This window comes from Staurois parvus, unplaced genomic scaffold (assembly GCF_062004578.1).
Source record: "Staurois parvus isolate SC_StPar_1 unplaced genomic scaffold, SC_StPar_1.0 ptg000298l, whole genome shotgun sequence".
In the NCBI taxonomy this organism is placed as follows: domain Eukaryota; kingdom Metazoa; phylum Chordata; class Amphibia; order Anura; family Ranidae; genus Staurois; species Staurois parvus.
The window spans coordinates 3,868,221-3,882,174 of record NW_028318094.1 but is presented as its reverse complement, the minus strand read 5'-3'; positions in this window follow the sequence as shown (position 1 = coordinate 3,882,174).

Here is a 13,954-nt window from a genome sequence, read left to right as displayed (position 1 = left end):
CTAGATGAGGGATTTCCAGTGGTTATATATCAAATGCGCATATCTATAGCGCGTCCGGTGAGTGCGCAATTTTACTATTTGATCCTGGTATATCAAGCTTTTATGCAGGATCCTGCGACAACTTGTCTGGACATTAATATCAATATCACCTGATGTATTAGCCATCACCTCTGTGCCATATATCACAGTGTGTTTCTCAGATCATCTGAGATATATATGTGTTCCTAGATCTCTTATTTACTAGCGCTGCACTTTTTATTTATGCATATATGAGTGCTGCCTTTCAGTGCCCATCAGTGATGCCTGTCAATGCCCATCAGTGCCACCTATCAGTGTGCATCAGTGCAGCCTATCAGTGCCCATCAGTGCAGCCTCATTAGCGCACATCAGTGAAGGAGAAAAATCACTTATTTACAAACTTTTATAACAAAAACTAAGAAAATTTTTTTTTCTAAATTTTCAGTGGTTTTTAATTTGTTTAAAAATTTTTTTAAAAACCAGAGGTGATTAAACACCACCAAAATAAATCTCTATCTGTCACAAAAAAATGATAAAAATTTCATATGGATACAGTGTTGTATGACCGCGCAATTGTCATTCAAAATGCGACAGCACTGAAAGCTGGACAGGAAGGGGGTATAAGTGCCCTGTAGGCTAGTGGTTAAATAATATTGTATTGTCTATCCGTTGAGGATGGTGCCAGCTATCCTTGGGAATAAAAATGTTATCAGTAGATTTGAAATAGGATTTAGAATATAATATCCCATCCTTTTTAAAAATGGTTAGTCATAGAGTTAAACTCGTGAATTAAGGATATATTTAAATAATTATTATTCAAAAATTCTAGAAATTCTCAAAGGGATTCTAAATTGCCATTCCAGACCATGAAAATATTGTCAATGTATCTATGGTAGAACAGGTAAGGCCATCACTTAGAATAAATTACTTCATTTTCCAACTTGCCCATGAACAAATTAGCTAAACTGGGGGCAAATGTTGCCCCCATAGCCACACCTCTCTTTTGAAGAAAAAAATATTTATTGAACCAGAAATAGTTCCTAGAAGTTGGAATGGGAATGTTATCTGCCTTATTTAAATAAAAATCTATTGATTCCATGACATCTTTATGAGCAATATTGGTGCAAAGAAAGGCTACATCCATTGTCACTAATAATCTGTTTTCACTCAAATTGCTGTTTTTAATCTCAGTAAGTAGTTGTTTAGTATGTTTTAGATACAAGGGAGTGATAGTAACAAGGGGCTGTAGACGATAATCTATATATTCCACTATTATGAATAGGATGTCTCAGAGGATGCACTGGATCTTTATGCTCTTTCAGGAGGCAATACATTATTGCCATTCTAGATGAGGAGGGTATAAGATAAACCCTTTCTTTCTTATTTAAAATATCATTTTATAGCCAGTGTCTACTAAGGTTTGGAGGTGAACCTAAAACCTTTTTGTGGGATCACAAGGCAAGGGTAAATAAGTCTCTGTATCTGTTATTATACAATTCATCTCCTTAACCTACTTAACCACTTGCCCTCCTGAGGATTTACCTCCCTTCCTGACCAGGCCATTTTTTGCATTACTGAGTTGCGTTACTTTACCATTTTGCGGTCATGCAATGCTGCACCCAAATTAAATTTATGTCCTTTTTTTCCCCACAAACTGAGCTTTCTTTCAGTGGTATTTGATTGCCTGTGCGTTTTTTATTTTTTGCTCTATATAAAAAAAAAAATGGCAGACAATTTTGAGAAAAAAATATATTTTTGACTTTTTGCTATTAAAACATGCCCAGTAAAAAAAAATGTATGCTAAAATGTATTCTGCTACATGTCTTTGCTAAAATAAATCCCAATATGTTTACATTAATTGGTTTACGTGAAAGTTATAGCGTCTACAAATGTGATTTTTTTAATTAAATGTTTTATTTTACTAGTAATGGCAGCAATCAGCGTCTTATAGCGAGACTGCAGCAGACATTCTGACGCTGACGAGAACTGATTTGGTGTCACTGACATCCCCAGTGACACCAATACAGTGATCGGTGCTAAAAAAAAGCACTGACACTGTACTAATGGCACTGAGCAAGAAAGGGTTAACATAAGGGGCGATCAAAGGGTTAACTGTGTGCAGGGAGTGTTTTACTAGAGGGCGGTGTCTGTGTGCTTCACTGTAATCACACTGCTCTGGATGGCTATGCTGTCCACAGCTATCCAGAGCAGTGTACCCGAGCTGACAGGGAGGAGAACTGTTAGTAAACAAAACAGTTCTCCTCCTGGTCAGGACCTGGTGATTGACAGTCACATCTGTGCGAATGGTGACGTTGGTATGGCGCACTCCCCTTACCCGGAAATGCAAAATCACATTTTATATATATATATATATATATATATATATATATATATATACACACACACACACACACACAAGATTTTGCGTACCCGTGCCGCCCTGTAGCAGTATTTCTGCTATAGGGCAGTCGGGAAGTGGTTAATGAGATCATCTTTATCCAGGGCCACAATCATTCCCCCCCCTTCCCTTATCAGCTAGCCTAATGACCAAATGGTTGTGTTTTAAAATGTTTTCCATATCTTTCTTGATGTTTACATTTTGCCTAGCAATCATCTTTACTTTTAATTTGTCAAGATCCTGTATAACATGGGTTGGCAGTGGAAGGGGGATTAAACTATGATACATGGAGCCTCAGAGAAACTCGGGCTTCAGCAACATATAACCCTCCCTAAGATTATGTGGTCTCTGCTGAAGAGGAGGTTCAAAGCTAAGGCTGGAGATACAAGGGTGATTTTTCTCTTGTCAATTTAATGGACCACATTTTGTTGATCTTCTAGAACTTAATGGGTCGTTTCATGTTCTGGATGGTATAAACTTTTATGATGTTTAACCATCTGGTTCTTTTGGTGGCCTTTTGTTGCTAATTAATTAAAAAAATGTTGCATTCTTTGCATTGCACATCCAGAATAGGCAAGCCTGAGTCTTGGAATTTCACCATCCAGTGAAACCCCTGGTTTGATGCTCCCCAGTATTTGTATGTTATCTTTGCTGTCCATGGAATGCACAGGAGCCTTCTTCAGCACCATAGCTCAAACGCATCGATTTTTCTTGTGTCTAGTTTTTCCATGGTCCAACTTTCACAACCAGAGGTAGCTTACATAATAGCACAGACTTATCTGTGTTTGTTGCCAGTCTACCATCCTTGTTCTCTACTTTATTTCTAGACTACAGTTTCCACTTTGATCAATCTGCAATCCAATGAAAGTGAAATCCTGCATGTTTTTGATCTACTCACCTTCAATTGTTATTTTTATGTTAACATTTTTTGTGGTCATGATGTGTAGTAGCGCTACTAAATTTGCTAGTGAATAATCGTTGAGCAAAAGAACAAATAGGTACCCATTGTCAGAGATATACAAGTAGTATGCAGTAGCAGTTAATCTTGCACAATTGCACAAATATTAGTTGTGTTTGAATAATCACTGCTATGAGTCTATTCATAGTAAAACAGCAGCTAACAATTTTAGCATTATGTCTGATTTTTTTTAAAAAAATGGTACAGTCTTGCCACATGCAGCACTATGTTTATTTTGTGCCACAGCCATGAAGCAAAGTATAGAAGCTGAAGCATGTATACAGCCGTTAGCAGTTGCATTTTTGTGTTTAGGTGGGTGATTGGTGGGCTGTAAAACCTTGGTCTAACTGCCTGCTTTTGCCACCCGCTAGTCGACCGTGTATATGAGCCCTATATGTCTACCACCTTCACACCAAAGGTAGTACCAGCTTGCTGAGCTGTAAATAGTAAAATCATTTTAGAGCATAAACTTCTGTGAGCTGGGGATAGGCATCCGGGATATATGCTTCCTGGGGTACGTAGTCTTTCAGGCACAGATACCAAATCCAGTGAGATTAGTGGCAAACAGTGAAAGTGTTTATTAGTGCTATTTACCAAAGACTATATACAAAGTGCTGTACAGTGTTTACCCAAAATAAACAGGGCAGGTAAATATCAAACAAAAAAAAAACCTAGCCGTGTCCCGGCTCTCACTACACAGTAATGCAGGTCCCAACTACCAGATTGATCGAGCCTACCGCTTGTTAGCCACATTTTACACAGCTAGTTAGTTTCCAGCAAACTTTCAGCTCTCTAGACAGGTCTTGTCTGAATCCCAGGCTGAGAGCTCTGGCTATAGGTCCCAGGTAGATTTAATTGCCCATGGAGAGAGAGGCAAAACCCTGCATTGGACCTCATATCAGAGATCCCTAAAGGTATAGGTAAGAAACCTGAGAGATCTATAAACCTCGAACAGGACTTTACCAGAGTTCCTTTGGGACACTCTTCCACATATCCCCCCTCCTTGTTTCAACCCCAGGTTTGGAACATCTGTGGTCCAACAGGAATGAACCCGGGACAGGGCATCAACAATCCCCATTTTAAGCCCTGGCCTGTGCTTTACAGTGAAGGCATAGTCCTGCAGGGCCAGAAACCACCCGTCTATTTGTTTCCTACTTTTGAGCCATCCACTTGAGGGGAGCATGATCAGTTGGTAACTCAAACTGGCATCCTAACAAATAATACCTTAGTGCGTCAAAGGCCCAATTTATGGCTAATCATTCCTTTTCTATGACAGCATATTTTTTCTCATGCTCATTGAGCTTTCTGCTCAGGTACACTACAGAGTGTTTCTCCCAATTGCGTACCTGCGACAATACCGCTCCAATGCCATCATCAGACTCCTCCATCTGCACCAAAAAAATCTTTAGAGAAATCAGGGGAGTATAACACTGACTGTGAACAAAGGGCCTTCTTCAGGATTTTAAAAGACTCCTCTGCTTCTGTGGACCATTTCACCATTACTGAGTCTTTCCCTTTTGTCAGGTCAGTCAGTGGAGCTGCTAGGGTGTCAAAATTTTGGATGAACCCTTCTATAGTACAGTGTGATACCCAGAAATGCCCTGATATGCTTCTTATTTGCTGGACATGGCCATTCTTGAATGGCTTCTACTTTGTTTAATTGGGGTTTTATGATTCCCTGACCAATAGTGTAGCTCAGATACCTAGCTTCCTCTAATCCAATAGCACATTTCTTTGGATTGGCCGTAAAACCTTCCTTGAAAAGGGAATCAAAGACCGTCTGGACACGGGGCAAGTGAGACTCCCAGTCAGTGCTATGTATTACAATGCCGTCCAGATAGGCGGCTGCATATTGTTGGTGAGGTCTTAGGGTTCTGTCCATGGCCCTCTGAAAGGTCACAGGGGCATTTTGCAACCCAAAAGGCATCTTTTTATACTGAAAAGAACCCTCCAGGGTCACAAATGCTGTCTTTTCTTTGGCACAATCAGTCAGGGGATTTGCCAATATCCTTTGGTCAAGTCTAACGTGGTCAGATAGTGGGCCTTACTGAGTCTGTCTATCAGCTCATCTACCCTAGGCATTGGGTACATGTCAAATTTTGTTAACAAATTCAGCTTCCTGAAGTCATTACAAAACCTCGAGGTTCCATCCGGTTTGGGACTAATACAATGGGACTAGATCAGTCACTATTAGATTCCTCAATTATGTCTAACTCCAGCATCCTTTGGACTTCATCCCTGATGTCCTTTCTCTTAGCTTCAGGAATTCAGTAGGGCTTTAATTTGATACATACCCCAGGTTTAGTAACAATATCATACTGAACAGCAGGAGTTGTACCAAGCAATTCTGAAAATGTATCTCTGTTTCTTATCAGGAAGGCTCTAGCTTCCTGTTTTTGGGAAGGAGACAGGGTGTAGGGAATAGTGACCTCAGGGACTAGAGGGAACTCAGTACCCCTAGGAGTTATAGGAATGGCCCCCATAGTCAATGCCAGTCTATCTTTCCAGGGTTTTAACAGATTTATATGGTATATCTGCTTGGGCCTTCTTTTACCCAGTTGATATACCTTGTAATTTACCTCTCAAACTCTTTAGATTACTTCAAAGGGCCCCTTCCACTTTGCCAGGAACTTGCTTTCAACCGTGAGAACTAACACCAGGACCTTGTCACCAAGTGAGATGGGCCCCCCTGTTATATACTCTTTGTTGGGCTGCTTGGGCCTGAAGTAAGTGTTCTTTTACTGTAGGCATAATTGCTGCAATCCTGTCCTGCATCTGCGCAATATGCTCAATGACACTTGTGGGATGTTTGCTACCCCTCCCATGTTTCCTAGGCAATGTCTAAGAGTCCCCTAGGGTGTCTCCCATAGAGCAACTCAAATGGAGAATACCCCGTAGAGGACTGGGGAACCTCCCTGATGGCAAACATTAACTATGGAAGAAGAAAGTCCCAGTTTTTCCCATCATTAACAACCTTTTTCAAAGTTTGTTTTAAAGTTTTATTAAAGCATTCCACCAAGCCATCCGTTTGCGGTTCACAATTGCGTCACCTTAAACAATTTGCACATTTCTATGATTACCCGTGACATAAATTGGGGTGCCCTGGTCTGTAAGGACCTCCTTAGGGACCCCAACATGACTGAACTCCATGAACAATTCTTTAGCTATGTTTTTAGCAGACGCAGTGCGCAAAGGAACTGCCTCAGGGTAACAGGTAGCATAATCCATAATTACGAGGATATATTGATAGCTCCGGGCAGACTTGTGCAGTGAACCCACAAGGTCCATGGCAATCCTCTCAAAGGGCACTTCAATAATGGGTAAGGGCACTAAAGGACTTCGGAAGTGGGACAGGGGTGCTGAGATTTGACACACAGGACAGGATTGACAAAAATTCTCAATGTTTTTCTGTACCCCGGGCCAGTAAAATCTGTGCACCACCTTTTCAGTGGTTTTCTCCACCCCTAAATTATCTCCCAGTAAGTGCCCATGGGCAGGTTCCAATACCACCCTTCTGTATGGCTTAGGGACCACCAACTGCTCAACAATTTCTTCATTCTTTGTGTATACACAATACAATAAACCTTCATTGCTGCTGAAATAAGGAAAACAGTGCATGTCCACTGGTTCGACAGGTACATCATTAATCATCACTATATTTTCCCAGGCCCTGGTAAGGGTAGGGTCTTTTCTCTGCTCCGTATCAAAGTTTTCCTTGTGTACTTTAAGGTCAGAAAACTCTAGTGTAGCCTCAGTGTCAGCAGAAGGGTGGCTATTTCCACTGGTTGTGGGAACTTCCTTAGGCTCCTCCAGTTCTCCCGCCATTACTGAAAAAGGAAAACCTGGGGAACCCTGAGAAAAGTCCCCTGAACCCACACTGTTAGCGTTGGCCAAAGGTTCTGCCTCCGCCACTGAGTCAGTCACTGTGACCATGTCAGAATGATCCCACAGTTCCCAAAACTTAGGGAAGTCCCTACCAATGATGGCCTCTTGCACTAAGTGGGGTATGAGTCCGACCCGATGAGTCACAGTACCTAAGTCAGTTTCAAATATAACAGTGGCTATAGGATACTCCTGTGTATCCCCATGTACACCAATCACTGCAATTTTTCCATCATGCAAGTTCATAGTTTTAACCAAAATTATCAGACTTCCCGAGTCCAGCAAAGCCATAATAGGCTTATTATTAACAGTCATTTGTCACATGTGTCTTCCCACACTTGGTGCTGCAACGCATGAAACAGCAGCAAACAGACTGCTGTTTGAGAGATAAGTCACACTGCATTGGCTCATCTGTGTCATGGAAATTTTGTATTATTGGTCGAACTTTAAATGTGTCATATATTCGTGTTATTCATATGTCTCTCGTGTGGCTTAATTAAAGCTCTGAAGGCTGCAATTGGGCCATGCGCATGTACAATGTATGTATTACAGTACTCAGCTTGGTAATGGATGAGATGGCAGATCTGCGCTTATAGACCGGCATGTATACCACCACGGCATTCCATGCGAATGCTGCTGTCAGTAGCACGCGGGCCTGTATCCACATATCAGCAGCATGGTACCACGTGGGCTTCATAACGCAATGCGCAAGCGGTGTGAACTCCACGTGTAGGCTTATGCATATCTTACAACCCATTACTAATCTGAACTGTATCTCGGATGGATGTGTTTTAATAAAGATCGTACCGGGCCCATCCAGGTACAGACTGGTATTTTTAGGAGATGCTTGTGCAGAGAATTTTACATACCAATAGAAGCTAGTAGGACAGGAAATATGACCTCAGATGGCTCATAGGGGGGAAGGGGAGGAAGTCTGCTGACCTCAGAAGACTCATGGGGGAGGACCAGTGATAGATAATAGCAAAGGCTATGCTCCAATTGGAATGTACATCCTCTGTATAGGCAATCCCCATTGCATTGTTCGGTGGGAGGGGATTGACTTTATTCATGTGGGGGGCATGTGTGTATTTTTAATAAAACAGAGAGCTGGGTCTAAAATCAGCCCTTATGTGAGTTGCAACAGCATCCTGAGTGTCGTTTGATCATTCTAGGGTAACGGAGCTCCACCCCCACATTTCAACAGAACCAAAGTATTTGGATGGGCAGGAATCGTGTAATTTAGCTGCAGTCGTGGTAAGCGAGATTCGCACAGCTTTATGGGGGATTTCTGCACATCCAACTGCGAGTACTCACGGTAAGGAGAAATTCGTTAAAGCGAATTTCCAAGACAGTTTGGCGAGCCTGGTGGATACTAACGCGTATTCTTGCGTAGCTAACCAAGAACGAGGGGGGGAATGAACTATCATGAACTAGCAAAAAGTATGCCGGCACATTTCAGGTCTCTCTGCCATTAAGAGGATCGCTTTTTGCGTGTTCGTGTGGCTGATTTCGCTCTCTGTTAGCTAACAAGAAATACCGCTTGGCAAGGACCTCATTTTTGTCCTAAACTCTTGATTTGTGGGTGAAAGACGAGGGTTTGTCTCTGCTGAGAGCAGCAGGGGGGTGGGTTTGGTTGGCTGGATTTGGTCAAGTTTAAAAATCTTCCAACCAAAAATTAAACGGGTATATGTTTTAGTGCGTAAAAGTTGTTGCATAGTGTTAGGTAAGTATTTGTGGGCTGTAGGTACTGTGGTAATTGCTCTACCCCCCTCCACGTGAGGTAATTATTACAGTGCTGAAAGGTTTAGGTTAATTGTTAACTGTTGTAAGATCTGTGTTATGTGGTCTGTACAATGTTTTGTGGTACTACTGCTCCCAGCAAGCATGCAGCAGGGGGTCCTTTCTGTTACATGTGCATGTTAGTGTGATATGTTGGTGTTTTATGTCCGTTCTGTGATTGTGCCCAAATTGTGTTGTATGTGTACTTCATATTGTTGTGTAATTGTCCAGTGTATGTTCTGTCTAAAAGTCTGTTTTATGTAAGAGGCAATTTTGAGGCAATTTTGAGGCTAGAGTCTGCCGTGTGTTTCCCTGTGGGGGGCCATTCTAGTGTTACCATGTGCTTCCCTGTGGGGGGTCATTCTAGTATCTACCATGTGCTTCCCTGTGGGGGGTCATTTTCTTGACTAAACCACATGGACTCCTTTTGTTTGGTGGCCATTTTGTTGACTACCATATGTGCAGTAATCTCTATGCAATGTGCATGAAGTTTCCTATATGCATTTGACCCATATTGTGTTTTTAATCCAAATTTTTTACAGTTTCATTTGTTTGCTTTTAGCTTTAAATTTGCGTATTGCCAGCCAATTTAAAGTGTATTAAGCGAGTTTTCCCTTCACGTGTTCCACATTTAATGAGCGCGGTGTAATCTGGGTTTTTGCACATAGATTTCTTGTATAGTGATTATGTTTTTCTTGTGTTTTTCCTGTTAAAAGTAGTTCCTTATTGTAAAGCGAGTTTGTTTTAAGCTGCTGTGTCGCGTGTTTCACGTCCAGCAGACTTTTTGTGTAAACGGTTCTAGGTGGTTGCAGTAAAGATTGCGTGTATAACGTGGATCGTTTAGCGGTGCTGATAGGAGTGATTTTTGGGTCAGCAACAAGGTTACTTTTGGCGCAGTTTTTCGGTTTACCTCTGTGTAATTGTTTTACTGTGAAACGTCCCGTGTTTTTCATAAGGATCCACTTTGTCCTTTTTAACAGTTTTTCAGGTTGAAAAAGGGTTTTTCTGTGTGTATTAGGAAAGTTTTTTTCTTTACACAAATTTCCTAAAGGTCAGTTAGTAGGTTTCTGCCCAACCAGTGACCCCTAAGTAACATCCAAGAATCCCTCTTTTTGTTTTGACTTGTGTTAGCTACTGTGTGCAGGGAGAGAAAAGCCACTTTCATCATTGTGCGGTGTGGCCTGCCAAACACAGTGGGTGATGAGAACCACATAAATTACGCTGTGGGAGTGGGCGGTCCAGGGAAGTAACGCTTAGCCTGGTCACCACAAACACTTCGGGTGGTCAGGATCACACAAATTGCGCTGTGGGAGTGGGAGGTGTGCTCTCAGTCTGACCGCCACTTGATGCGCTTCGGGTGATCGATAAGTATCACATAAATTACGCTGTGCTGGGAAAGTGGTGGAATCAGGCCTCTCGGTAGGATCCCACCGAGTGCTCCAGGGGGTAAACAGGTACCCGGACGCGGGATATATACCAGTGACTAGTCACGATGGGCAGTAGTCAGTCCATGAAGAGAGAGGGGGAAGCAGCCCTCTTCAGGGTAAGGACAGCTGCACAACTGATGAAGGTGAGTTTGGGGGGGAAGTCTACAGAACCCCTCAAAAGGTGGAATAAATGGTCGAAGGGTACCAGATGGGAAATTCCCCGGGAAGGTACATTTGACGCATGGAGGTGGGAAAAATTCATCTCTGAATTTGAACCACGGATGCAGGCATCAGAACTAGAGATCGCACAGCTATGGCTTCACAGGTCAATCCAATTAGGGAAGCAGGGCATACATAAACTGGTGTCTGTCCGGAAGAACCAGGTGATGTATACCTGGCCTCCAGAGGGAATAAAACAGGAAGATCCGGTGTCAGAGGTGGAGGAAGCTCTTTCAGGGCTGACTCTACTAAGGCAGGCAGGATCAGGGTCTGCTGGGGTTCCCCAACAACCAACAGTGGCTGAGATAAGTATAACTGCACCTGTCTCTTCTGTTAGTGACGTCACTCTTGACATACCTTCTGTGTCTTCTGTCTCTATGCCTCAGCCTCTGCCTCTACCTCTCCCTTCTCCCTGCTTCACCCCAGCTCCTTCTGTTTCCAACTATGAAGCCTACTCAACAACCGATTTGCAGACTATCTGTGAATCAAGGGGAATAGACACCCGGTTAAAAAAACAGGGCGGATTGCATCAAAGCGCTACAAACCACTGATCAGACCCCTGCCCCCCAGCTATACCCTGATCTGAGGGACCTCAAACCTGAAGGTGCAGTAAGCGAGGTGGTTAATCTAAGCCCACCGATGAAGCTGGGCCAGCCCTTGCACTCTTCCCGGACCGAGGCCTATCCAGTCAGGGTGCAGCAATTTGAAGGTCCTCCCAATGCACGGGGGGAACGGACTTTAGGGGAACGGGTAGTTTGGCATGTCCCTTTCACCCCGGCAGAGATCCGCACTATTCTGGCTGAGCTCCCGGACTATCGAGTCAATCCGAGAGGATTTGCTCGAATGTTTGGACAAAACCAGTTCAGCTATGGTATGAGCGGGTCAGATTGTGCACAGATCCTACGGGCAAAGGTGGGCATGGAAGTGGCCAGTACAGTGATTGCAGGGTGCTCTATAACCACGCATGAGGAGATGACTTCAGGGGGCAAAGAGTTCTGTACACAGCTAAAGGCAAAGCTTCCAGAAATGTATGGTGCTACCTCTACTACGGACATGATGAAGCTCACCCAGGGTCCTAATGAGGAAAGCGCCTGCTTCTGGCGCCGTCTCAAGCAGACGGCACTGGATGCGGATCTGGAAGTTGGACCTGATGCTCCAACTGAAGGGGTAAAGGTGACCGCGACGCACATTCTGTTGCGGGCCAAATTTTTGGAAGGCATCGATACTAAAATTCGGGAAAGGCTGGTTCTGGCCCGACCCGAATATAATGAGATGTCTATCCCTGCTATCCTTTCCACTCTTGCGGCAATAGAGAGGGAAATGGATAGAAGAAAACAAGACAAGGCCAAAGTTCTTATGTCCCAGACCCCACACGAAAAACCAAGGGATCTGGGTCACAGGAAGGATAGGCCCCCACCCAGGTGCTTCCAGTGCCACCAAACGGGGCACATGAGGAGGAGCTGTCCCCAATTACCTAAAGGTCGGTGGCAGTTCATTCCTGATGAGTCCTCCGCCCCTATGACCACCATGGTAAGTAACTCCTATGAATTCTCATAGGAAGTTGACAAATCGGTGTCGGCCCAGATCCATCTTTTTCTAGAGGAATTAAAATATCCCCTCCCTTGCCTCACTGACACCGGTGCAGCAAGAACGGTCCTGCGAAAACAGGACATCCAAGGCAAGGTACCCCTCTCAGGGGAAAGCCCTCCTAACCCCTACTAACCTCACTATCAAACGATGCACTATTCTTAACCCAGCTTCTCTTCTTCCTGTGTCGGAAGATGAGAAGGGGGGGGGAGGACAGCAATGACAGTGCTGAATTTTGCAACACGACTAACAATACTAACACCTCTTCTGCTAACATGTCTTCTTTGTCCACTACTAATCTCTCTTCCAAAGGACACGACTGCATTTCTTTGGTGGAACTGGAGTCAGCGGCGACACACCCCATATCACCCCGAGAGTAGCGGTAAGGTTGAACGTCTTCCGATACCCAAAAACCTTGGCCTGAGTGTCTCCCCATTGCCCCCTATTCCATCCGGAATGCCCCTCGGCAACCACATGGGCTGTCACCCTACGAGGTGTTGTTTGGGGGACCTCCCAAAACAGGGTTGTACTTTCCTCAACAGTTGTCGTCTTTGCATTCACAGCTTACAGGTTATGTGCAATCTCTGCAACGGGAGCTGCAGAAGATACACCATCGGGTTCGCGAATCGCTCCCCGATCCAAATACAATAACAGGTGTTCTTTCTATTGAGCCAGGTGATTGGGTCGTCCTAAAGAAACATCAAAGAACCGGACTCGAGCCACGGTTCACCGGACCATACCAAGTCCAGCTGACGACACCTACCTCACTCAAACTCGAGGGACGAGACAACTGGGTGCACGCAAGCCACTGCAAGAAGCTTTTCAGCTACACCAGAGAATGAGGGGTGTCATTTTCCTTTTTCTTTTTGTTTGTATGTCATACATGTGTGTGAACGGAGGAAAAGACGGCAGATACCCCAACCTTTTATTTAAAATGCACCTGCGTTTAGCCAGAACCGCCAACAAAACCAACTGTTGGGTATGCTCTAAGCCCCCACCCAGTCATCACATGTCCGCAATGGCCGCTGTTCATGCCCTATATGACATCCGCGTCGGCATGAAAAAGCAAGGGACCCCTGGTCAGCCCCCACGTAGACATTTGTCGGTAGAACTTTATGACACATTTTTAGCAGGTAACATCAGTTTCAGCACCAATATTAGCTCTAGCTCCTGTAGGACCCTCGTCAGTCCATTATGGGTAACTGGACAGCTAGGCAGCCCTCAGGTGTGCTTTAACATCAGCTTTGGCACAGGTAACAAGTTTGTTGGGACTACCACCTGCGAGGGAGGTATAACTGTCAATCTGACTAACCAGACTTCCTTTCTGAGTAACCACACTGACCGACCAGACCACGTGTGTTGGAAGGACGGATGTGATGTGCAGACTGAGGGAGCAATCCCCCAGTCTGTGCAACTGTTGCTCAGTGCCAGAGGCCGAACGAGGAACTCCTCCTGCTCTGCTCTGACAGGTCCATACTATTTTCTGTGTGGTTCGGCAGCCTATAGAACATTCCCCCAGAACGCGAAAGGTTCGTGTGCCCTCATAAAGCTAGTCCCCGCATCCTATGTAGTGATGGACCATGAAGAGTTGATGGTCCACAAGAAGGTAAGGATGGCAGGGAGAGTTCGCAGGGAACTGTTCTCTGAGGGCGACCAGGCATGGGCTTGGTTCCCCTCATGGACAGG